Source organism: Caloenas nicobarica, chromosome 2 (assembly GCF_036013445.1).
Source record: "Caloenas nicobarica isolate bCalNic1 chromosome 2, bCalNic1.hap1, whole genome shotgun sequence".
NCBI lineage: Eukaryota > Metazoa > Chordata > Aves > Columbiformes > Columbidae > Caloenas > Caloenas nicobarica.
Genome location: NC_088246.1, coordinates 130,538,349 through 130,563,104, shown reverse-complemented (window position 1 = coordinate 130,563,104; position 24,756 = coordinate 130,538,349). Strand labels below are relative to the sequence as shown.

General features: G+C 37.7%; 1 protein-coding gene across 3 annotated transcripts in view; it reads left to right on the top strand.

Annotated features, from left to right (window-relative positions):
• NCOA2 (nuclear receptor coactivator 2) overlaps window positions 1-24,756 on the top strand; it is a 193,223-nt gene that overhangs the window by 4,877 nt on the left and 163,590 nt on the right. For all 3 annotated transcript variants that reach the window (XM_065628012.1, XM_065628011.1, XM_065628013.1), the window contains exon 2: window positions 5,119-5,198. The gene's annotated coding sequence lies outside the window, so the exon portion shown is untranslated. The remainder of the gene's footprint in view (window positions 1-5,118; window positions 5,199-24,756) is intronic.

Below are 24,756 nucleotides of genomic sequence, written 5' to 3'. Positions count from 1 at the left end.
CCTTTTTTTAATGATTCAGTAGCTTAGCCTTTTCAAAACATACCAAGCAGAAATGTGACATGAAAAATGCCAGCTTGTATAGTTTAATCAATTTGGAACATAGAATTAAAATGATCAAAAAAACCTCCCACAAACAACTAAACAAAACAAACCACCACACATGGATTTTTTTAAAGCAGTGTTTTTAAATAAAGCTATTTTTTCAGTATTGTGAGTATTCAGAAACAGTATTTTCATGATAAAAAAACCTAAGTGGAATAAATTAATTTTCTTTTATTCAGTCTTGCATTTACCTGTGGCCTAGCATAGCATTTCCTCTCCTGAGCATTTGGAATACTTCTGAATTTATACAATTATTTTGAGTTGATAAGTAGTTTGAAAAAGAGATCTTGAATGTGGTGGATTTACCACATTGTGTTTTGTTACTGTTTATGATTTTTCAGTCTTGTTCTATGGAAGTTGCACATTATTCAAGTTACAGACTGATGTAAATTTTACTTAAGAGTTCTATGGAAATACACACAATTCCTATGGAAATACACACAATTGCTATGGAAAGTGTATGGTCACTGGGGTGCTTGGCATTTTGAAATTTGAAATTAGTTCATTAATTTAAGGGTCTGAAGCTGTACAATGACTTATTAACAATACAGACATTTTTTTTCTTCTGCAGCTGCATATTATACCATTCCAAGTCTTGCATTTCCTTAAATGGCTTCCATAACAATCTCCCATTAATATAGTTACTGGCAGATATTATTCTTGCTTTGCTCTCATTTTAGCAGTTATAACTGATAGTAAATCTCACTCCTCCTGTGACCGTGCTGCCATTACTTCGATATTCAGAAGCCTCTTTGTAATGTGCATTTGCTTTTTGCAGCTAAGATGCAATGCCCTTTGTAAAAAACCTAATTACATTTTTCTGTTTGTTTTTAAACTTCAAGAAATTACTTGCTGTTTGGAAAGGATAACTTATATTTTGCTAAAATACTCCACACGATATGGAAACCATTAATGTATTAATGAGAAGTCAGAGAGTATAGGTGAGAAATTAATTAAAATATCTACTGAATATGTTGATTTATCCATAAATCTTAGGTAGCATGGATCACATGAGCTTCTGAGGGGCCATCCTTGGACATAGCAACAACATATATCTGATGTACCAGTGACTGAGAGTTGCTCTTTTGATGCTTTTTTTAGTGAGCTATGTAAGACATATTGTTGCTCTCTAGTAGGATTTATAGTGGGCATATCACAATCTGCTGCTTTATTGGCTGCCTCAGTGGAAAAGTCTGGGACTGAAGAATAGGCATAGAAAGTGAAATAACATTTGACTTGTTAGGTCAGAATTACTATGGAATTTTATTCTTACTCTGCCCATGTTGTAATTCATCTGTATGTGAATGGGTTTAGTTTTTCATTGTTGTCAATATTGATCTCTAATGAGCCTTGCCTATGGATTTTGAAGAAAATCACTCCAATTAAAAACAATGCAGTATGTCACCTATTTATGCCTCACAGATTATGTAGGAGGTACTAAATTGCATTAAAAAAATAACTTTATTAGGATGGAGGAAAGTCTGCCTATGAATAAATTTGATAGTGTATGTACTGCTACTTTTATTACAGGTATTTTTATGTACTTACAAATTCATCATATGCCTGTGTGACAGAATCAAATTTGAAACAAACAAAAACCATGCACATACACAAAACAACAAACAACAAAACACCACAAAGAAACCCAAACCCCAAGGGGTCATATGTGTTAATACTTGTGCAAGTGAGAGTTCAAATATCACCCAGTCTACAGTGGAGATTACTTCTCTTCATACTTCTCCCACCATGCTTTGAGTTCACAAGGTAGTTCTTCATTCCTTATTCTTTACTGTTTCAAAACTAATGTTAGGACTTGCTGACCAGCCACTTATGTTACTCCCAGAAGTAAATGCAATTATTGTCAACTGATTTTACTCGCTACCCTTACATAAATTTGAACTTTGGTTTCCAGAGATATGAGCAGTGACCTCTTCCTTTTCTATCAATTTCCTAAAATAGATTATCTGTGGAGGAAGGTTATGAATATATACAGATAAATACATTATTTATTTTAGCCAATTTCAATTATATTCTCAAGGAGAAAAGCTTGTCTTCAAGTCTAAATCTTCATGTTTTTTCTGAAATAAAAACTTACTACCAGAAACATACTGTTTTCTTTCAGTGTGGCCGGAATACTTTTTGCCTTTATCTTAAAAGGAAAAGTCAACCTGTTGATACTTTACTGGCTGTAAAATGTAGCTGTAATAACATAGTTTAAAGCTGCTTTTTTTTTTTTTCTTTAAATTGCCTGGCAATTTGTGTTGGTATTTGCAGTGCATACATACTACTGCTTCTTTTGCTGTATTTTTTTAGAACCATGGCTTGCTTTGATAGAAAGTTATTGAATTTTGAATGAGGCCTCAAACTGTTTTCATGCCACATTTCTGTATGAAAATAGTATTAACTGCCCAATGGTAAGGTCATTTGTGACATCTTCTTTGTGTAAGAATGAGGGAACCTGAAGATTGTATGTAGCTAAAAAACATGTTCACTAAAATTGCCCATTGTAGATGATGGTCTCTTCGAAGTACGTCTGACAGTGGTGGTCGTTCACTCACTTCTAGCTAAGCTGTGGAGTTGATATTTTGTGTTTTGTTCACAACTTAGAGTTTTTGTGGAGTGAGGAGGTATCACATTTTAGGTACCTGGAATATAGATGTCTATTTGCACTGGAAAAGAAATAATTGACTGTGCATGAATGGAAAGACTAAAGTATTCTGAAGTCAGAGAACTGTGTGTTATTCTGGGCCGTATCAGTTGTGTTTAGCTATTATGTTGACCTTTAAAAAGTTTTCTTTTACCCTTTGGGAGATGGGGGATTGAATGGTGATCTTGGAAAATGGCAAGTGTGGAGAATGATGACTGTGGTGTTATCTTTTATATTGTAACTAATGCTGATAATTGTGTACTGTTTGAGGGAGAGACCCGTTCTTCATGTAGGCCTTTGTGCAGGGCATATTTACAGGCCCTTGAGCAGCACCATTAGCAGCATTATGTTACTGTGAAAGCTGGCTTTATGCAAGAGTGGTTTCTCTTGAGATTTGAGGGGCATCCCAAGAACTTCTCCATTCTTGTGGGAATTTGCATGGGAATAGATTACTAGCATTGTATTTTGCTGCAGTGTTGGCTTTCCTTTGTTTCAAGCTTCAGAAGGGGCTTGAGAAGGGAAGGCAGAGGACTAATAGGTAATTTCATTGTTCATTACTTCACTGACAATCTAGTTTAGCTAGAGGACTAAATCTGGAATATACCAGATTATATCTCTGTTCGGTATGTAAGTTTATTGCTAGTTGGTGCATAATTCAAGATTTACTTGGGAAGAAAGATCTCATTTGTAGTATTTCAAAGGTAGTGCTTCTACTGTGAAACTATCATGTATTGTCCTGGTTTTCAGTCAGTATTATTGTGAAGTGCTTTATGAATAGAACAAATGGGAATTGGCAAAACTTGTCATTTCCACTGTTCCTACACGGAGCCCCCTGGGCCACAGTGTAATGGTCAGGAGCCACGTTACCCGTGTGCAGGCTCTTGGAGATGCAGTGCTGGAGGCCACGTAGGTCAAGAGGAGAGACCCAAAAATAAATCGGTGGTAGGAAAATACCAGTTAGCAGCCATCCTAGTTGTCAAGAAACAAAATGGTAGCAGAGTAGTCATTCTCATTCACTGGCACGCGGCAGCTAAAAGACTGGAGATGAGTGGGAAATAGTTTCGTCGGCACAGACACTCATTGTCATTACTCCTCTGTGGAAGAGGTCTCCCCACCACGGGCCAGGGCTGCATCTGCAGGTGAGACAGTGGCTTCTCTTTGGTGTGTCTCTCTGAACTGCAGATGCATAACAGACACCGTAAATCTCACGAAATCGCCCCAAAAAATCTAGTGGTGTTTTACTTAAAATTCTGTTCTAAGACCAGATGATGGTTTCTGTCAGTGAGGACCCACTCAAAGCCCCATGTTTGTGATCTATAGGGCTTGTGTGCTTTTTGGGAATTCCTGAGGAAATAATGTGTTCATATCTTCTGTTTATTTATTTTATATAAGAATACTTGTTTGTTAGTGGCACCCCTGAATAGCTTCTTACTGCAGTGGTATCCTGCCTGTGACTGAAAGAACTTCAGCAGAGTTTGTTTGAAGAAGGTTTCTATGAGATGGCAGAAATGACAGAAAGAATGAAGTTGTTTCTAAATTCCATTTCTCTTGAGGCATAATTAGTGTGCTTTTTTCTCTTGATGACTCTTGTGGTGTATCTTTCATTTTCTTTATGTTCTGCCTTTTTGTTTGTCAGAATAAGAAGGTAGAAAGCTCTTCTTTGGTAGCTTGCTTGGATACATTTGACATAAAGTACTGTTTGACCTACAAACAGGAGCACAGGTATAATATTTATGTGGGTAGTGACATGCTCCTCTTCCCTGAAGAACTGCATATTGCTGTGCAATGTATGTCATCTGCTTTTCCAGAGTCTTAAGAACTATACTAATGAAGAAATTTCTGTTTATTTGTCCACTGGTACTTGTCACTTGGGCCAGGAGTATTTGAAGTGGAGATTCAGAGAAGAAACATGCTTCTCTATGTGCAACTCTTAATAATGGTTGAAAGACATTTTAAAAGAACACCAATTTCTCCTTTTTAGAGATTTGAAACTCACGTGTTATAAAGTCAACCAGCCAAGCAGTCAACCAAAAAAGGAACCAACCCCTTTCACAGAGAGTTCCCACAGATTCTTTTGTGAAAATAAAGGCTGTGTACCTGCCGTGTAAGTTAATGTAAACATCTTAGTTGCTATCACTGTGAATTTGCAGTAGGCAGCAGAGGTAGAGAGGAAGTCGTGTGCCTGGAGTGATTGTGCAACTGGAAGGGGGTTGTAGTTATGTCTGGAAAAAACAGATAATGCTCTGCAAAGTTTATGTTTCCCTCCTTGTGTTTTGCTTAGAACTGCGGTGTGCTAAGCGTTGTATTTTAGTTTTCCTATGCCTGTCTCCAAAAAAAGACTAATGTTTTTCTCTCAATTTTGTTCCTAGCATGCCTGAGATGTATCTGAGTCGTGAGGCCCCCTGCACGCACAGCCCCTAGAAATCATTGCCTGCCTCACTGAGTCTTGGTGAGTTGTCTATGTCCTATTGCGTTTAATTGGACTGTGTTACAGTTTTATCTTCTTCGCTGGGGAGTTTGATATGAGGTGTCTTAAACTGATTGTGTGGATACAGCAGAACAAGCCTTGGTTTTAGAGACTTTCAAAAATAATGCCCAGGCTGGTTATGGAGCAGGGGCCTTGCTTTAGTGCCAGGACCAGGGATGGGACACTCTGCTGAGAAAGGCTGAATGGATCAGCATATGATGTTCTTTCGCATTAAGTTTGTTTGATATTTTATACTTAACTACAGAATTGACATTTTTAAAATGTGCTGATTATGGTCTGTCTTATGGCAAAGGTTGAGTATGAAATAATACAAGCTTTTTCATCCAACTATCTGCACTAATAAATTACTTAAATTGAGGGTTGAAATTGGTATAATGACACTGATGACTTAAACTGCTTGTTGCTCAAGAATTACTGTCTGATGACTCCATCAGGCAGTGCTGTGCCTGTTTAACTCCCCTCATAAGAAGGGATAATACTGCTGAGAATTAGAAAAAGGGACCCCTGCGGATTGTTTAAACACAGACTAATAATAGTTTGGTAGTGCGGTGAAAGAAAGTAGAATATAAATGCCATGTTTTTATTTTAGGCATGTTTAATATATCAATAGACTCACTTGGTATAAATCTTTTACAAATATGCATTTGAGATTTTATGTGAGAACCTTTTCAGGGTACTCATGAATAAATGTCTTTTAATACATAGAGTGACTTATTAAGGTCAGAAATATGTATTTTTGAGGTTTGCACACTAAATATAGAGGTGGGAAACGAGCCTGCTGAAAAGGTTTTCAGTTGTTTAGGGGATAACTTTATAAAATGCCAACTATTTATGGGTGAAATTATGGATGTCCACATCAAGTGTCATTTCCTCTTGTTAATTATGTTGAGCAGTTTTTGCAAACTAATAATGCTTTTCATAAATTTACTGAATTTTCTAGAATCTGTGAATGAAAGCAGATTAAGAAGCTTTCCAGTGCTTCTATTTTTTCTGCTTTTTCCATTGGCTCTTCTGATGAAACAATTTGTAGTTCATTGCATTCAGTGACGTTTATAATACTATTTAATGGTTTGTTTATGTATTACGTTAACTTGAAAATGCTCAGCCACATAGATGTTATTACTTATTTACACTTATTACTTACACTATATTACTTATTATTTATTTACACTACTTATCTGGGCTGCATAATGATCATAATATGCACATGCAGGTCTTCTCAAAAGGAAATAGTAAGAATCTTCTTTTCCAGTGTAAAGGACATAGAATGAGTTAGGTATGTGTAATAGAAAAAAGAGAAAAATGTCACCACCAAAATTCTCAAAAGAGAACTTGAAATTTTGTTGTCAAGTTGATAGCATGTTTGTTTTCAGTTGTCTCCATTGTAATTTTCCATTAAAAAAGGAATGCAGTAGGTAAAGACTGAAAAAGGTAAATATTCAAATAAAAAGCAATTTGCTTATAATTAGTTGTGTGGTGGCCTTTTTTGGGTTTGTTTTTGTTTGTTTTTTCCCTAATATATGTGGGCTAAAAAAAATCCCTCTCTTTTGTTTGGTATTGCTGTATTCTGCACCAAAATTATCAATTTGGTTTTCAACATGCCAGAAAGCAATCTGGTACCTGTATAGATACTGACTAAAACATAATTGCTGTGTTTGAAAAGTTCAAAACCTTTAATAAGAGCAAGTAGGTAAATACTTGTGTATGAAATCTGTGGTGATGACAGTGAGTAAAATACCACTTTAAAAAATGGATGTAATGAAAGGGTTTAGAGGGCAAGAATGAAGTAGAGAGGCAATCCTCCACTCAAAGTATCCTTTTACTCTAAAGTGGTTAGTTATCCATGTGTTCAAGTGAGACAGTTCTGCAAAAGTAAATTGCATAAGACAAGGAATAGTTTCAAATTTTTATTCCTTTGAATCCGTAGGAATTCTTCCATTGATTTCTGAACGTCCAGGATTTCAGTCCTATCTTAGACGTACTCAGATGTTCACCTCCGTCACAAAATCAGAGAGCTGTAGCTGTTTGTTTTTAACCAGTACACCCATCTGAAATTATACTGGTGCCTGAAGGATGTATTGGTTGGAATTTCATTTAAGAAATCCTGGTCTCGACTTTTGATGGGAGCCGCTTGTGGAGTAGATGTTGAGTTTGACTGTGTGTTTTGAGACTGCACCACCACTGACTGAAATCGTACATGTTCAGCCTGTCTACCACTGTATTAAGTTTTTTGGAAGGTGACACTTCTGCTAAATACTTGTTGGATCTATTTTTATATGATATAATGGCTAAGAGTGTGAATCTTGGACTGGTTAAATGGCGTTAGAAAAAAAAATATATATGAAGTGGTATGAAATGATGTAAATGACAGAATTTGTGGCTGCTCTCTTGGAACGTTGTTAATTGGGGTGGTGGGATGTAGCTGCTGTGTGCCACCGAGAAGCTGTGCAATTAGGATGGTGAGAAGTTTAGACTTTAAAAAAACTCAGATAAAAATACGAACTTTAGTTCCTAGTGTAAAAGTTTCCAGGCAAAAAGCATTTTTTTTTCCTTTCTCCTTTTTCCATGAAATGGCTTGCTTTGTAAGGAACATTTCTCAGCAAAAAGAACATAGATTAGAGAAATCTCAGTTTTCTGTCACTCTCAATCTGGAGAGTCTGTTTCAATCTAACTTTGCAGTGATTTCATTGGCATTTGTGTTGTAGTTAGTGTCAAGCGTGATAGATAGAAAATATTTGTGTGTCTTTTCTTTCTGAGTTATAGTACTCCTTATTGTTGTTTACAGCAGTAGTAGATGAAGAAAATTCTGACAGATGTCTCATTTTTGACTGTGTCCTCCTATTGCATGTGTGTGTGAAGGGAATGCTGTCAGAAAACAAAGTGCAATACTAAAAATAGAGTGCCTTACATTGGAATGAGTTCTAAGAGCCTTCAGGATTAGTTTAAGGATGCAAGTGAGGAACCTACAGGAGGTTCCAAGTGCCAAATCTGAATAAGAGAGAGCTTATTCCTATCAGCATGCAAAGCTGGGCTGGGCTGGTGCCTACCTAGAGCTCTGGAGTAAGTTCAGAGCACCTTAATTGCCAGAGGAGCTGCATTTCTGAAACACCTGAAATAAAATACAGATGCCTATCACAGGTATGGATAATCTTTACTGATTCGGGTCTTCTCATTTGCAGAGGGATCTGTGAGGGATATTCAATCTACATTGCATTGGTTTGTGATCAATAAAGGGAATGTGTTCCCATTCCTCAACCTCAAAATTGGGGAGTTGTGTTTTGTATGAAATATGATAAGATTTTTCTGTTTTCAGTCAGTCCTGTTCAGTAGCAACATTAGTTAACATGAATTGCCTGTAAAGATGCCTGCAAAAGTGGATGCTTGATTATAGTGAATTTAAAGCAATCAGTGTTAAAATGATACTCCTAATCTGAGAGTGAAGGTCTGTGTGGGTGGTACAATGAGAACGGAAGTATTAAGAAATGAGCATCTATTAAGATTTATGAAATTGCACCCCACAGGTTGTTGAGTTTTTTGTGGTTTTGTTTTTTTTGTGGGTTTTTTTCCCTAAAATTGGAAATGGGAGATTATGGAAATCTTTGGTTTTTATTTTGTGGAAAAGCTGAAATTGACACAAGTGTAATATATTGCATTTCCTTTAAAAATGATGAAAATTGAGAGTATTGTAGGGGGAAATCTCATCATGCTTGCAACTAGCAGTACTGTGTTTCTTAATAATGAAAGCACTTTTAAAGTACTTTCATAGTTTTGAGGCCACAATGTTCAAATTCATTATAGAGTAAACCATTCTAAAATATGTAAACTTCATTAATTACTGTGAATGGATTTTAATGGAGTGCTCTTTCAGTGAACTTCACAGAATTGGTGGAACCAGACTTCATATATATCCAGGGCTGTTGAAAACACTGTCATTCGATTGATTGGAGCTTGCCTTTTGTATGTAGCTATATCCTGGAAGATTATTTTTAACATTTCAGTTTCAGTGAGATAAATAAAAAATATTTAGGAAATGAGATTGCTAACTTGGTTTTATTCACTTCTTAAATATTGGGTTTGACTTAGTAATGGGCTTTGCTAAGAGTTTTTCATTTCTTACCTTGATAGGAAGCTTTTTATATGGGCAAAGGTATGGTATATATGCATTTGCAGAAGAAATAGCTGTCATTATCATCTGTGGAAAATCAATATATATTTTCAATATAGATTGATGACATTGTACCACCAGTATTGGAGCCTGGGAATTCTAGAGGGGTCAAGAACAGGACAACTGAGCACTTGCATCATCAAAGAAGATGAGATGCATTTACTCGGGCAGATTTTCCTCTGGGCCTGCCTTTAGCCCCTGAATCGGAAGAGTGAAATATTTACCTGGCTTGGCTCTTGACAGTAAATAGTATTAATTAAATACAGGGCCTGAAAATGACACTGGTATTTCAGATTAAGGCTGCTACATTTTGCCTTGGCTTTCCGGAAATTGAATTCCAGTAGTCTGTTTATTTGACAGCATTATAGTACAATAATTTGAGGTCCGTGGATATTTCTGTACATTAAAGTGGGTGAATTTTCATAATGTCACAATGCTGGGATGTTAGGCTCAGAAGACTTATGTGAATAGAATAGTAAGTGAATTTGCAGCTGATTAATATAAAGTGTGGCACAGTATGTTTCCATCTGATTAATTTACCTTTATATTAACTGGATTGGCAAGAAATTACAGATTTTATTTTTGAAATAAACTTGATGTTGAAAAATTCAGGCTAATGGTCTTAGATAAGTTACAGATGTTAAGGAGTTAAGTATTATTAAAATATTTGGAAATATTGGTGACTTTTACAGTTATCATTGTGAAGGGCTGTAACTATTCAAAATGTTTTATGAAATCATCTTTTAGTCATCTCTCCACAAACAAAAAGGGGTACTGACACTCTTATGTACACGATATCCGTCAGCGTGTAAATTCATTGGTGAACACTCTTTAGAACGGTGGCCATGATAAATGAAGAATGTGCTCTCTTCTCCTGTTCTGACATCTCTGTTTTTGTGGTCCAGATTCTTCTCTTTTTTCATGATTAGTGGTTTTGTTCCTTCAGTAATCCCAGTTCAATAAACTACCGTGTTCTGTATACAGCACACTCTGTATCTTTCCAAATGACAGCAATAGGCAATCTAAGAATATTTAAATTTAGAATCAAGAACAGAATTAGTTTTATAGTAGGTATTGTAGATATTGCAAATCAGTTCATCCTTGGGAGAAACTATAGTAGTGTCAGAGGGAGTTAAAATGCTTCCATTCATGTTTTTTCAGCATGTTTTCTCTTGCTTATATTTGGATATTCTCACTTAAACTTTGAATCATCATCCTTACAAGTAACACATGGAATTGAACATCCCTTTTTACGTTGGATGCCTTTGTCCTTCAATCTCCAGGTACCTGTTTTACAGCTATAAAGAGTGCGATGTCTCCTGTGTGTCTTTGTTCAGGCTGTAAGCTTGAAACTCTACTGTGTGTTACCACAGTTTAGCAGTATTTTAAAATGGGATAAAACCATCTACATTTTTCTAAAAGTAGGTGGCCAACACATCTGAAATTTCACTTGGGTTAATTTTTATGGCCTTTCAGTTTTCAGTTGTGGTTTTTTCTTTGGCTTCTCTTCACAAATCCTGGTTAACCGTGTTTTTATTGCTGAGTCCTGCTGAACAGACTCATGTAAAACTCTTTCTGTCTGGAGTTACATTCTGGAAGTTACGTAATCTATCCTGCAGTTGAGTAGGGTTTATGTGTGGCTGATGGTACGTGAAGCTCAGTGCGTGACTACTGAAGTTTAAAATATTTCTTGTTCCTGGCTGTGATTTTAGTCTTTCCTTCCTCATGAGCTCACTCTTTTCGTCATTATCCAAGTTCTAGGCTCCTGATCAACACTGAAATCTTTGAGGAATCAATACATGTGAGTCTGTTGCATAATATTATGGTTGCTGAACTTGAAGCATACTCGACACAAATCCAAAGAAGCAGAAAAACCCAAACCACCCCAAATTAGGCCATTTTATATGAAATACCACGTGCTATTCTACCACTATCACACTGCAACCCCTATTGTATACTACAGGCTATGTGCTATAACCTAGAGGGTTAAATAGATTTGTTTATTAATCTTCTGCTTTTATTGGTTAGTATCAAATATACTGTGTGTGTATAGCACAGCTGATTCACAATAGTATGCATTTATTTTTGAATATCAGCATGGAACCATGCATATGGTGCTCTGGTCCTGTTCTAGGTACTGTGGGCACTTCTTAAAAGAAAAAGTATCAGCCTGCTGCTGCTGAACTTGATTCCAGTAACAGCAGTTGTCAAAGTTGCCTCCTACTTGGTCTTCCTCTTATTCACTTCATCTCTCCATTTATGAGCGATTTCCTTCCACCCCCAGCTTCCAGGAGAAGTGTTTTGTGTGTCATGCTCTTCTGGTACAGTCTGATAAAGCTTTGGGGTGGTCCGTTCTCCTCCACCTTTGCTGTCAGAGCCCTCAGGCAGCAACATAGGACATGTGATGCTTTGGGTCAGGACGGCCTGATCCACAGTTGTGAGACTCTGCGATGAGAGTTGGATGTATTTGTGTGTATATGTGTATTTGGAGAGGGAATTACTTGCTGAAAATGTATTTTTGGCTAGCTTGAAGCTATCAACGAGTTGGTTTGAATTTCCTAAGTAGCTTCGTTGAGGAAGGGAGAAAATTCCCTTTTGATCAGAAATGCTGGCTGGCTTAGGAAATTCTGAAATTTAAAAGTTTCGAGTTGTGAGGCTAGATTCATAGAAAGGCAGTGGTAAATAAGCTGTGGGGAGACGCCCTGGCTGTGGGGTACGGCTCTGAGCAGGGAGCTGCTGTGAGTGCGTGAGGTGCGGGCTTTCGCTGGGCAGAAGGCAGAGGGACAACTTGTGATGGGGCAGATGTGACTCGTCTGCTGCTCGGTGCCCCGTCTCACTCCCCAGGAGCTGCAGTTCGATCTGCTGCCCCCCCAGTCTCCACTGCACTGGGGGCAGGCAGGTCACCAGTGGTTTACAGCTGTGGCAAAGAGCATCTCCTGCTTCACCTGGGGTGACTGCAAGGGCTGGGGAGCCCTTTCCTGTACCCACACGGGCACTGGCACGCCTGGAAATAGGGAGATGCCTGTCTTTGCCAAAGAGGGGGGAGGCAGCAGGACAGATTGCCATGTGCTGCATCCTTCTGAACACTGGGGTGCGGATGCACAGTGAGATGGAGGAGGGGATCATGGTGCTCCTGGTTCAGAGCAGAGGTTTGAATTTGGGTCTCCTGCCTCTTAGGAGATTGCTGCTGTCTCTGGGCTGCTGAATGTTTTTGAGCAGAGCTTTGCTGCTGCTGGAAGAACTCTGCTTTTTTTATTGGTGTGTAAATACTTTGTCGGATAACTGATTTTTCCTACAGGGGCGGTGAGCACTCTATTGTGTGTGCCCTACAGTAAAGGACAGTAGTTTCTTCACTTGCCCACTTTTATAGATTTAATTTATTTATATGCTACTCATAAGGTTGTCTTCTCAGACAAGGTACTGCAAAGGAAGCTATAAGGTATACATTCACAGATATATTTAGCAATTAAATCCCCTTGTGGATGCTCTTAATGCTTTGAGATAGCTTACTTCATGTCAAAGTAGGGTAGGCTGTCTGAAACAAGGGCATTTTTCGTGGTGAACTGAGTATTTACGCAACTGGAAACACTTTTAAAATACGTGGGGTTTTTTTCCTGTTCGGTGGCTGAAGTGAAGAATCTATTATAGGCACAGCTCTGTTCCTCCTATCAGAGGTATCATTGTCCATAATTAAATGGATACATTTGACTACAAAGATATAATACAAATTAAAGTTTCACATGGTTGCCACTGTGTATGCTGTCTTTTTTTCCAAATCCTTTGATAAGGTCAGTGTGATGTGTTTTACCATGTAAAACTGATGAGTTCTTGAAAACCTGAAAAGATCAAAATGAGACCTATTTAGATCTCTCAGAGCAAATGAAAAGTAAAAATGTGAACAGTATATAATGTGTCTGGCAAAGGTAGAAATTAACCCTTAAACATTTCAAACCACTGGTGTTGTAAAACCATTTAGTGTTATAGTGGGAAGGGCCATATGCTATAACTTTTCTTTCTGTTCTCATCATTTGGGGACTGTTCTTACTGTTCTCATTTTGTGGAAATATCATTGTATAAGCATAGCGGTAACTTTTTCATAATGAGCTGTAACTCCGTTCTGTTATGCTTGTGTAAATATTTTTTATTCAAGTTGTATTGCAGACACTGAGAAAGGAAGACAGTGAACCTACCCTCAGAATTTCCTAGGAGGAGGAGGGACTTTTTTAGAGAGACGAGATTCTGGGAAGGGAAATAGGAGGGTTTCTTGCAGAAAGGTTGAGCTAACTAGCAATACAGAAAAGATGAAAATGTAAAATCCAATATTGGGTCAAACCTTCTTCTGCTAATTGAAAATATTTCTCACTTGCATTAGCTGGATGTAAAGACAACACTGTGTTTTACTGTTTTTTTAGCTGATTTTGGTTACCACTGGCAGGGAAGGAAGTCCGTAAGAGGGAACTGGTATTTTCTTACACAGACAATGTTTTGAGGAGCAGAATAAATTGAAGCAACATGTTTTTCTGTGAGGGTGCATACCTGCAACAACATGAGAATTTTTCATTTGGTATTTTAATAATTGAGAGTGTGTGTTTTTCTTTCCTGTGTGTGTATGTTTGTTTCTAGGTTGTAATTGGTACTGTGATTTGTATTATCAGTTTTTAGTTCTGTCCTGTTGCTTTGTTCAGGGTACCGGGTAATACCAGCTGCTCTTAAACTGTGCCGGTGATGGGCTCTGTGGCTCTTGCTGTGCCAAGCTTTTGCTGTTCTTGTGTTGTGCTGAACAGGCAGTTAAAACTATTTATTCAGGCTGGCTGAGGGTCAGCTGCAAAAATTGAACATATTGTTACGTTGGACAACTTTTTTCTTTTTGTGTAATCAACAAATAATTTAGTTATGGTGACAGGAACTGTTTGTAGAATCTGGGGGCTAACATGCCCCTGCATGTGATGGAAATGTCTCTGTAATTATGCCCATGGGAATGATTTTACATGGGTAGCAAAAGGGATGGAGCTTGTCCTTGTGCAAGAGAACTGGGAGCTTACCCTTGAGTGCCAAGTTTGCCAGAGCTGGACTAAACAAGTCAGTAGAGCTGCAAGTCCCTCACTTTCTTAGCTGTAAAATGGGGTTAACCCTCATAATTATCTCTGTATGCAGAATTCAGATGTTTGTGGGTTGTGTAGGGAAAATAAACAGAAATATGTTTATGTATTTAATTTCCTCAAATGTAAATCAAATGCCTGCTTCTATCTACCTATGTTGTGAATTAATACTGAAATTGTAAAAAACGCCAGAGAGCACTTGCCTACTAAAATGTTGAAGTAATGGCTTTTTGCTATTTTATTAAACAATCAACCTAGATTGTTTTGATTTAGCAGTATTTTTGTCTACTATGCTGTAAGATAAAACATTGAGTATTGACTTAACTTCACATTTGACAGAGGAACAATTAAAAATTTTATCTGTGAAGGGTGACTGTGGAGTTACTGTTTGAAATTCTAATTTAACATTTCAGTAATGTGTCGAGCCTGCTCTGAATCCTCTGTGGGATTATTTGATTTGCTGTCGGGTTAACCTCAAGGAAAATGGGATGTCTTTAAATTACTAGAGGTGCTAGCTATCACCTTATCATGGAGCCACATGGGAGAATTCGTTGTTTTAAATTAGGATTATCATCTGGTGACTAAGGGATTGTGTGAATGGGGTTTATTTTTAAGATCTACCTTGAGCTTGAAAGTTGCCTTTTTTTTTTCGCCATTACCATCAACTGTATAATTGGAGGTTGATATACCTGAGGGATAAGGGGAAAATGTCGTCTTTACCTGAAGGGAGATGGAGTTAGGATTTTAGTATATCTTTTGTCTTCAGTGTTATTTATGCATGGAGAAGTTTTTCTTTTGTGTTTCTTTTATTTGCATAAACGTTTTGTGCCCTAACAAGAAGAATATTTTTTTCATAATAAAATTGATTATTAAATGACATTCATATGACTGTGGAACTGAAGGGAGAAGTTCAGCTTTTTATAAGTAGACAAAGAAGCAGCTTGAATCTTTTGCAAGTTTATGCATGTAACGTTTGTCCTGCCAAAACCTTTAAAATTAATTTGCAAAGTATTGAAATACAAGTACTCAAATGTTGTATCATACATAAAGGAAGTATTCGGCAGTTAATTAGTAACTTGAATTGGGGGTGGGGGGAAGGCAGGATTTCAGTTAAAAATGAATTCAGCATTTTACTTTGCACTCTATTTTATATTGACTATTCTGTGCATATTGCTGTTACAGTTTTTTCAGCTGCAGTTCACCTTTAAAAGCCATATAACATACCTAGTCATATTTTAGCAAGTTACATATTTCCCAATCTTACAAATTAAATTGAATTTTTAAACATCTATAGTTTGTGATGTCATAGAGTATAAATTAATACAATGAAAAGCTTAGCATAATACATCATTTTAACAGCACTTAGTGTCTCTTCAGGAGTATTGAATGGAGACAAGCTGTGCAGTGTGCATTGCATATACTGAGAAATTTCACAAGACTCCTTGACATGGGTTTGGAAATGAGTTGTGGGCTCAGCTCCAGCGCTGCTCCGAGCATAGCCCCGGCCTGCAGAGCCTTCTGGTGCCAGTGTGTCACATACCATGTGCCTGTATTTCACCTAAGATTTGTGATTTGAATAACTGTGGCTATACATTGTTTGAACTGTGTTTTTAACGGAATTTGCTTACTGTTGCTTCTGAGAATTTTATTTTGCTCCTTTTTTTTTTTTTTTGAACGCAAGTATATTTACTCCTGTACAGTTCCATGTATATCAATTTTTAATTTGTATATTGACATGTTGTGGCATGTTTTTGAAGCTGATGATAGCTATGGAAATGTAAGTTTTGACTAGGTCTGAGGACTTGCGATTTTGGAATAAAATACTGGGTAAAACCACGAGAGTCATCAGTTTTGTAAACGTATAGGGGAGGGAAACTTTTTAGGATATGAAAGTTTTTTTCTGTGCTTTCTAGGAGCTGGCAGATATAAATAACATAACACAATAAGGATCATAAAAATAGGAAATAGGCAGATTTATTTTACGATATTTCCATCAAAGGTTTGTTTACAAAGGCCCTTCTGTCTCCTGCATTGAAGTGCACGTAACCGAGTGCTGGTTGTCGCAGAGGCCAGCAGAGCCAGGCCCGCAAGGCTCTATCAGAACTGCTAGCGTGCCCGAGCTGGGCTGCCTGGCCACTTCAAGCTGGATAGCTTTCTGCTGATAGGAGAGGTCCTACAGCTACCCGTTTGCTGGTTACTAAAAATAGGGATGCTGGAGTAAGGAGTGCACAGCAGCGCAGCACAAAAAGTCCTCCCCAAGCCTCCAAACTCTAAGATTTTAACAAATAAATGCTTAAAACAAAACACACCATTTCCCCATGGCAGGCAGAGACGCAGACCGGCTCACCCCGAGTTCTGGAGCGTGCCTGGAGCTTGTCTGAGCTGTTTGGAAAAAGGGTGGATTCAAGCTGCAGAAGTAAAAAAGCTTTTGTAGGGAATGCTTGATTTGCTTCTCTTCTTTTTCCTAGAGGGGAAATACAAACCAAAGTGTCTTTTCTGACTCCAGCTGTAGTAGGGGTGTGTGGGAGTTCACACAGACAACTTCCAGACAAGAAACCCCAAATACGAAGTATTATTATGAAATAGGAATCTTCAGATCAGGGCTGCTATCAAGCGTGAAGAAGAGAGACTTTATTATTGGTAGATTAAGTGCATCATATTTGTCTTTCCTTTAACCCTGAGGTGACCCTTCAGAAGGTGAAAGGTGGCTCAAACTCTTATTAGCCGAGATCTGGAGATTTCCTGGATATAAACTTACGTGTTTCACCAAATGATATGGCCACAAATCATCAGACTGGTTTTTTTAATAATTTCAACTTGGCCCAAAAGTAGGGTTCAAGTAAGAAAAAAAGACTAGCACTTTATAAAATAATTCACACAGACTGTTTCATGTTACAACATTTTGGTTTTGCTAGCTACTGGTTTTTTTGTTTTTGTTTTTTTAGTAGTGAATTGGTGGTTTCGGCTGTATTTCAGATATGTCTTCTCTTCTGTATGTACAAAACCCACTAAGAATAAAGAAAGATTTTTTTTTTTTTTTTTTTCAAGCTTGCTTATAGCATGCACAGAGAAGTGATAAATATGTTCCAGGTCCTAATGGAAAACTTCAGTATTGTAAGGAATTTTTTTTGAGTCGCGTTTTTGGGGGATCCTTTGCCATGAAAGTCGTCACTCAGCAAATCATCTGCTAGTAGTTTGGGTTGTATTTTGGTAAGTAATGCATAAGACATCTTCTCTTTGTTTTCACATTGTTTCCCCCAATGGCAACAAAAACTGCTTCCATGGGAAACTTGTAGTAAGAGTATGGATTGAGGTATTTTTAGTTTTCTTTAATGCAATTAAACATCTGGAAGATGGCAGAGCCGTCATCATGTGAGCAGGCAGCTTGCTACAGAATCTCAGGAAATACTCTTGACTGCTTTTTGTAAATGGCTGCTATAGTTATCTGGTGTCTATTTTTTGTTCAAGATACTCAATTTAGTTGCCTGTACACATTGTTAGGGTTGGTTTGACATCTGGCCAATATTCCTTTCTGCTTACCATTAAGTACTTATTATCGTGCTTGTTGCTCTGTGTGAAATTAATACATATTAACTTTCATGATGGTCTTGTGTGGTGGCAGTTGTACAGGAAAGTTGGTGGCAGAAATTAGGCTAAGAACCTAAACTGTGTGTCTTTTAGATATTAATGAGAAAATCAATAGGGCGATGACTAGTTGCAAACGAGATAGTCTAATTTGTAAGCATTGCTAACAGCTCAGTCAACTGAGTTTCATTTGTAGAAGCACACTGTATTGCAGAATGAGAAGTTGGTAACCGAGTAGCCTCTGTGTAAATAAGCTCTATGCTAGTGAACTTTTTGCCTTCAGACCTGTGCCGTGTTTGTATTAGCCAGGTTTTTAAATACAGAATAAATGAACAAGAAAAAGAACTCTCTGGCAACAACTAAGAGGAACACTTCATAAGGTGTTTAAGAAAAACAACCTTGATCTCCCTCTCTCCCCCCTATTTCTCTGCCTTCACAGTCTCTGCTTTCTGCTCGTGTCCGGCTAAGATAATATAGTAAATGTCTGAGCTCTTGCAAGTAAGGCTGTCACATTGATGTTTAACTGACTTTGAAGCAGTGCAGCTGTAAAGGGGAAATGAATTCTGTTCTCTGTCAAAGCTTGTAAAAAAGTGTTTGTTTTAGCAGCTACTGAAGATGGAAGTATTTATTCCATGACTGCGTTGGTTGTCAAAACTGGACATATTTTCCTGTATTAATAATATTTGGAATTTTTCATTAGATATCATTTCCTGTTGGTTCTTGAAAGGAGTATTGAAATGCTGATCACTGTCCCAATCTTTTCAGCTCTACTTTCTGCATTTGAATGGAAATCTTGGAATTCCATGGGGAGGGGGGGAATGGTGTGGTGGTTGTGTGTGTATGTGTGCGCATGCATGTGTAATGATGTATTATATAAAACTTAAAAAGCAGTTGCAAATGTCTGACACTTTTCAGTCCGGAAAGGCAATAGGTATTTGTACAAGAGACAGAAGGTCAGCCCTTCCAGTTTGTCAGGTCATGGAAGACTGTGCCTAATATGCATGAAACACAACTGATTAGTCATATTTCCTTTTTTTTTTTTTTTTTTTTTTTTAATATGACTTCTGACGCAGACTTTTGGTCCTCTCATATAGAATTCTCTCAATATGAAAAGACTGACCAGGATTGGGATACTTACTGTTACTGAAACGTATGTTATTCTGTGTAATTTATTTCAAAAGTAGCTTATCAAATGCACTAATCAAACCTTAGACATTCAACACAAACAAAATCCTCCTGAAGTCTTTCTGATGCTATCGTGAAGTGGTAAAAAAAGGTGAAGTAACGAGGCTGGAGTATTTTTGGTTTGTTTGGCTGTTTGAGATAGATCATCTAGAGCTGAGACTTAATTAAGTGTAAGGGGTTGAAATTGGAAACAATAACCATGCTAAGTAAGCCTGTCAGGATCTTGGCATTGTTAGAAGAGAGAGCAAGTGGTGAGGGAAGCTGAGTTTGTGCTGGTGTTGCTTACAGTGGTATGTAACTTACTAATTACCTCTACTGCAAAATGGTTGGTAAAAAGCCAAAATACTGCTTCCCTAGTTCCCTAGGATCCTTGTTTTGAGAGGATTACACTTCCTGGTGTTTTTACAAGAATTACATGGATGCCAAATTTTTTCCCGAGCTTCTTACAGTGTAAGAGGGAAGGCTGACAAAAAATGGCTGAGGAAGTGAGTAGGGGAGAGAGAGAAAAAGGTGTGAGAAATGAACCAGATGGCTGTGTATTTGTGTGTCTTCCATACCCTCCTCATTTTTAGTCTGGTTTCTAAAGGAAATGAAACTCGTGATCATGACTGAGACAAAACATGTTTATGTGCCTTTGTGGGGTAGTGTGTGTGCGTGTGTTTGCTATTTCCTTCCTTTGCCCTGAAGAAACTGTGCTTCCACAGGTTGCAAGAAGATATGTGGTCAGGTAGATGACTGCAATCCTGTTAGTGAAAAAAGGACCTTACCTGTTGACAACCCTGGTTCAGCATCCAGAAAATCATCATGGGAGAGCAAAATTATGGATGGCTGAGGGGACAAAGTCGGTCAAGTGCGGAGGTGTTGGCGTGTTTGTCAGACTAAATTTCCATGCGCCTTTCTCTTTCTGCTTGCCAGCTGGAGATTGAAACATTTTTTGATGCAGAAGAATTGTGAGGTTTGACTTTAGTGTTAAAAATCAGAACATATGTTGTATCAAGACACTGTTTCACGTGCTTCAAAATCTATTGATAGCAGTCATGTATGATATTAATACAATCTTCTGAGATATATGTGGGTGATTAAAATTTAGAACTCCCCTTCTTTAAATAAAAGTGTGAAAAGCTTTACATACACTGAAAAATTCAGGTTGAGCATGCAGATTGCAGATCTTTTCATTGTACTAAAGTAAAGTTATTGTGATAGTTGTAGTCTTATTTTTTCATCTGTGGGTTAGCCATAGCACCATGTCTTAACAACTATTTTTTTTTTTAATAAATCTCCACTGATTTTCAAGGTGGAGGCAGGAGGAAAACATAGAGTGTTCTTTGGCCTTCATTTGTCCTTCCCCACTTCTGACATTATGATTTTGACTGTCAGTGCTGCAAGTTGTTTCAGCCTCAGGTAATCAATCTGATTAAGTATCTTGGCAGTATTTGATATTATACAGAAAGCATTTGAAATGGCAGTGCTATTTCACTGAGCTACTGCTCATGTGTAAAGCTTCATTTTAATAGTCTTGTTGAAAACAAAAACTGAAAAGAGTGAGGTGGAGAGATATATATGTGTATATATATGTATGTGTATGTCTTTTAGCACAAGTGATTATGGACATAAACCACTGTGAGAACTTTTCCTTGTGTGTTTAGTTCCTGTTTGAATGAGTGGAAGCAGTGAGATTTATGTATTAGTTGATTTTAAATGTTACTCAATAACAAGGTTGAGGGAAAATGTATCTGAATGGTAACATGGTATACTATACAAGTGTCACAAATTCAAGCTGTTACTGGCCAGCTTAATGTTTATCAGACATTTCTGTGAGGTAGAAGATGCCCTTGGTCAGGTCTTACGCCCCTGGTGATGCCAGCTGCGCTTCAGGAAAACTGAAAAATGTAATGTCTTCTTACTTGCCCTGGACAGAGGTTCTTCAGCATGATCGCATTCCTAAATTCAGTGACTGGTTGGTTTTGTTTCAGTTTATCTTGCAAAATGACACCTAATAAAATTTTCGTTCTGGGATTTCCCCAGAAAAGCCCATTACTTGCCAGCTCCCACTGGGACTCACCAAGTCCAGTGCTTGCTGCAGTATCTGTAGTATCCAGGAGTCTTGTTTTCATCCCTCTCATCTCACATGTCTTCCCTCCCTTTCTCACTGCACAGTCAGCATAAGAAAGGCTAAAACTTTTCAACTCCATAACATCAAGGCAGAAATTAACTTTACAGAGGAAAAATGAAACAAAACAATCAAACTTTAAATAAACTTACTTTCTAGTGAAAACTTTCTTCATTCACCTTTCTCAGCATTAGAAATAAAATAGCACAATGTGCCTGGTATGTGCATAAATGCAAGCCTGATTTAGCTTCCTGACTACAGCAGAAAAAATGCAGGGATGCTTTTTAAGGAATGGTTATTTAAAAGTAATGTGTTTTTGTTGCAGCATGATTATATATTTAACAGGAAACTAGGTTGCAGTCTTTATGACTAACTCTTATTACTACTGCTCCCTCAGTTTCCAGGAGATGATGACTATAATGCTATATAAACTCTTCAGGTATGTAGCATCATCTTGGACAATTTTCTTTTTTGTCCTATGGTACTACTGCTCAATCATGATTTTGTAAAGCAAGATATTAAATTCAAAACCTGTATTAATGTGATATTTTCATTTTCCTTCCAACTGCTTGTTGTTGGTCCAGGTGGACCATAGGAGGATCAAAATGGGACCACATCCTGAAGGTTTTGTTTGTTTGTTTTTTAGTGCTTCATGTGCAGAAACACAAAGTTTGTCTGGAACTTGTGTTTTGTATGGAGGAAAAATATTGGGGTTTTAAATCAGTAAAACATACCAAAATAAACCTCTTTTTGAGATGAAATCAAACAGGGAATTATTGCGAAGAATTTTTTTATCCTCTTACATATATTTTTAAAAGGCTTTTTTTATTGACAAAGGTAAGTATATAATGAGTAGTATTTCTCAACCCTACGTTATTTGCTGCGTAGGAACAGTACTTAGCTACAATAACTCTATAAAGGATGGTATGTGTAATTGCTCAGAACTCCAAGTAACTTTTCCAAAAAGGTTTGTGTGGGAAAGAAATAATTTGAGGCCTGTCCTGCACAGACTTCCACTTGAGAGTCAGAAGCATTAAGCATTAATATGTTTCTGAAGACCAGCAGCCCTGTTTGGTTGTTTTGGTAGCAATGCAGGTATTTTCTTATAGAATCATAGAACGGTTTGGGTTGGAAGGGACCTTAAAGATAACCCGCCTGCCATGGGCAGGGACATCTTCCACTAGACCAGGTTGCTCAAAGCCCCATCCAGCCTGGCCTTGAACACTGCCAGGGATGGGGCATCCACAGCTTCTCTGGGCAACCTGTTCCAGTGTCTCACCACCCTCATGGTGAAGAATTTCTTCCTTATATCTAATCTAAATCTTCCTTCTTTCAGTTTAAAGCCATTACCCCTTGTCCTGTCACTACATGCCCCTGTAAAAAGTCCCTCTCCAGCTTTCTTGTAGGTCCCCTTTAAGTACTGGAAGGCTGTTATAAGGTCTTCCTGGAGCCTTCTCTTCTCCAGGCTGAACAACCCCAACTCTCTCAGCTTGCCTTCATAGGAAAGGTGCTCCAGCCCTCTGATCGTCTTCATAGCCCTCCTCTGGGCTCGCTCCATAGCTGCATGTATTCTATGATTGTTCTTTAAAATACCATGAGTGTTGCTGTCAGTGTGCCTTTTAGCATTGTATATTACCATGATTTGACAGCTGAGAAAACAAGCATGTGATGACTGACATTTGTGCCAGATGTCTTTCATTATAGATTTTATAGCCTTAATTTTTCATGTGTGCACTTTATATTGGCAGCTTTAATACTTTTTGCACATGAAGCTTAATTGTCTTTTATGCACACTTACATTTTAGTAGATTTTAGTAGATTAAAATTTTACCACAAAATGTACTTGTAATTTAAATTGCTGTGCAGAAAGTAAAAGCTTACCGAAAAGATGACCTAAAAAGTTTTGACCAGGCTTTTAGAAAAATTAGTTGGAAGCATCTTATTCTCATAGAGAAGCTTTTGACCACCTGAGGAGCTTGATGCTGTATTTTTCCTTTTATTGCCTTATGGTGGCCCTTGAGACACTCTTGTGATGCTACTTTAAGGAGTAGACAGGGTCCTGTTAGTCATAATCAAGTGTATAATTTAAATTTTTGCACTGACTTAGCTAGATTCTGATGATACATATTACTTTATGGCAGTCTCTGAATCCTTGACAAACAGTGCTACTGAAGCCTGAGCTGTCTCTTGGGTTGGGTCCTTCTGCCACTTGGTTTCCTAATGCATCTGAGAATCGTCTCCCAAGGAGGACCTAAACATAATGGAATCCTTCCATGGTCTCATAGTTCCTGCTATATGTTCACACCAGCTGTCAGCCCCTTTTCATGAGAGTATCTTAGGAGATGGAAGTGAAGGGTAAGAAACACAGTTTAGGGCTTTAACAAGTGTCAGAAGTTAAGCAGGGTGGGACTAAGCCAGATTTTTATTTTCCTTTTCTCAAAAATAGTGAGACACCTGATATATGCTTGTTATATATGAGCATGAGATTATGGTTTCAGAAGTTTTTCACAGACTATGTGGACAAAAGAGAGATTCTGAAATAATTAGCAGGTAATGTTACGGCATTTTTCTGTGGTGACAGGGACTTGAGTTGTAAAATGTCCAACTTCTCTGATTCAAGTAAAGGTTTTAAATATCTGTAGTAAGAACCAGGGCTGTTCAAATGGGTTGTCTTGGGGTGGCATGCTTATCCTTATTCATCCTGAATGTTCTTACAACAGGACTGTCCTAGAACTGGAATTTTCTTGCAGAGGAACTGGTTTTGGTAAGTTAGTGCTTTTTAATGAACTGTCTTTTAGAAAATCTGAGTGCTGCTAGCCTGAACAGCCTGCAGTTGCAGCAGTGCCACATGCTCCCCTGCAGTGGGAAGATATGTGGAAAGGAACAGAAACTGGGCACCATGGCTTTTGCCCTAACAAGTTTATGCTTTTCTTCCAAATGAGATTTGATTCTGGAGAAGATGAAATGGTGGGGAAAAAGACCCATGGTTGCAGCAATAAGATGGTGATGGAATCCAGTAAAGTCTGCTGAACATGATGGAACAAAATTTCATGGGTATTTTTAAAACAATAAATATAATTGTTGACTCATTTATGTATTTCCTTTTACATAATGTCCCACCCACACACTTGTTTTGCTCCACTGTACTTTACAAGACTCTCTGTGTTTGTGCGTAGTATCGTTGCTGTAATCCTGTCCTTCCCTCTCTCCACTTCTCCCTTAAGAGAGAAAATGGTTTGAAATATTAACACTTCTTTTTCAAAAACATTTTTCCTCAGCTTTCAAATGAGTACCACTTTGAATTGTACTTCCGATACTTTTTGGTTTTCTGCATTTAAGAAAACGAATGGAGCTCTCTCATTCTTTGTTTTACCT